Raw genomic sequence first — 2,500 nt, 5'->3', positions numbered from 1 at the left:
AAATGGGAGACGTGGGGCCCTTCTCTCGCGTCAACCGCAGCCCTCCGTTTTCTCTTTTCCGGCTTGACTCTGTTCGCCACCTGTGATGCTCTCTGGCCGGTTCCCTCGGGCGTAGCGGGACGGGCGGCGCGCGCGACGCTCTCGCGGAGCGTCCTCCGACGCTTCCCCGGGCTCCTGGAGCCGCCTCCCGGCCCGAGGGGTGCCCGTCCGCACTCATCGGCTGAACTTCCGCGAATTGCAGTACCCGATTCGGCCCGCCGGGGGGCGCTGCCGCCGGGGGAAGAGGGGGACGGGCCGGGCCTGGCGCCGGGCTCCGCCGGACGCCCGGCGCTGCCCCGTCTCGGCCTCGGAAGGGGGAGTCGGGGGAACGGGAGGCCGGGAGTCCCGGAGAAAGAGAGAGAGAGAGAGAGAGAGATAGAGAGACCTCCGCGGTTCCGCCTTCGACCGCCGGGGGGCGCCGCGCACCCGTCCGCACGGGCCCGTCCCGGTGGCTCCCGGCAGGGCTCTCCCAAACCCTCTCCCAGGGCCCCGGTCCGGGAGCCCGACTGCGTCCGCTCTCCGCTTCCAGAGAGGAGGCTGTCGGACGGGGAGAGCTGGTACCGGGCTCCTGGAGCCCTGCCTGGGCAGCCTATGGAAGGGAGGGAGCCCTGGCCCTGCTGCTCTCCGAGCTCCGGCCCTGCTGCTCTCCGAGCTCCGTGCCTGCTCTGCCACGGGTCCTTTCGCAGGAGCTCCAGGGAAACGGGCTTTTCGGCCCCTGACAGAGTCCCGGCTCTCTCGCTCGCCTCGTTGGTACCTACTGATCCGGCGGAGGTGTTCTCCGGCGGGTAGCGACACGGACGGCCGAGGGCGCGCTTCACCCAGGCTTCAACCGTCTCCTCCCCGAGCCCCTGGAAGTGCAGCTGGGCCGCGGGCGCCCCGGTCCGCACTCATCTGCGAAACTTCCACAAATTGCAGTACCCGATTTGGCCCGCCGGGGGGCGCTGCCTCCGGGGGAGAAGGAGACGTGCCCGGCCCGTACGTCGGGCTCCAACGGATGCCCGCCGTGGACCCTTTATAGGCCCCATCCTGGTCCTGCCATGCTGTTATCGGAGCTCCACGGCTATCTTGTCACTAAACCTTTCGTTTGAGCTCCAGGGCTTTTTGCTTTTTGTAACCCGGTTCCTGGAGCCCTGCCTGGGCAAAATCGGATGCAAGAAGGCCCTGCCCATGCTGATCTCTGAGCTCCGCGCATCTTCTGTCACGGGTCCTTTCGCAAAAGCTCCAGGGAAACAGGCTTTTCGGCCCCGGACAGAGTCCCGGCTCTCTCGCTCGCCTCGTTGGTACCTACTGATCCGGCGGAGGTGTTCTCCGGCGGGTAGCGACACGGACGGCCGAGGGCGCGCTTCACCCAGGCTTCAACCATCTCCTCCCCGAGCCCCTGGAAGTGCCGCTGGGCCGCGGGCGCCCCGGTCCGCACTCATCCGCGACACTTCCGCGCTGGAGTCCGACGCTCGCCGGCCGCGTCCCCCGGCCCGCGGGGGCCCGGGGGGAGGCCCGACGCGTGCGGGGGGAGGCGGCGGGCGGCGGGGGCGCCCCCGCGCCACCCGACGGCGCCCCCCGGTGGCCAGAGGCGGCTCGGAGCGAGACGATCGGGGGGGGACGGCGGCGCGTGACCCGCCCCGGCCCCCTTGGCCCAGCGGACGGGCAGGCGGCTCCCGGGCGCCCCCCCCCGATCCCCGCCGCGGCGCCCCCCGGTGGCCGCCTGACGCCACTGCGGGGGGTGCAGATTCCGTGTGTCCTCTCGGATAAAAACAAAAGAAACGATTCCCGTCGGGCGAAAGTAAGTGGGACGCAGGGCCCCGGGCCCCGACGGTCCGCGCGCGCGGCGCCCCCCGCTGGCCGGTCGAAGGGAGGACAAAAATAAAATGAAAAAAATTTCAAAAAAGCACTCGCCCCAAACAGACGAAAGGTACCCGGTCCGCCCGGATGAACCCTCCCCCGTGTCCCCGCCGCGGCGCCCCCCGCTGGCCAGCCGAGGTAATACACGATTGAGAGGGGGGGAGTGAAAAACAGGGGCAAAAAATGAAAAACACCCCACCCGTTTGAATGCAAAGTCCCGGAGCGGCCAGGGGTGGACGCCGGTCCGCGCGCACGGCGCCCCCCGCAGGCCAGTTGAAGGGAAGAACGGAACGAGACTTAAAGATAAAAAAAAATTTCAAAAAAGCACTCGCCCCAAACAGATGAAATGTACCCGGTCCGCCCGTGTCCCCGCCGCGGCGCCCCCCGCTGGCCAGCCGAGGTAATACACGATTGAGAGGGGGGGAGTGGAAAAAAAAAGGGCAAAAAAATGAAAAACACCCCACCCATTTGAATGCAAAGTCCCGGAGCGGCCAGGGGTGGACGCCGGTCCGCGCGCACGGCGCCCCCCGCAGGCCAGTTGAAGGGAAGAACGGAACGAGACTAAAAGATAAAAAAAAATTTCAAAAAAGCACTCGCCCCAAACAGATGAAATGTACCCGGT

Source organism: Pseudophryne corroboree, unplaced genomic scaffold (genome assembly GCF_028390025.1).
Source record: "Pseudophryne corroboree isolate aPseCor3 unplaced genomic scaffold, aPseCor3.hap2 scaffold_2945, whole genome shotgun sequence".
Lineage (NCBI taxonomy): Eukaryota > Metazoa > Chordata > Amphibia > Anura > Myobatrachidae > Pseudophryne > Pseudophryne corroboree.
Note: the sequence above shows the minus strand (reverse complement) of the source record.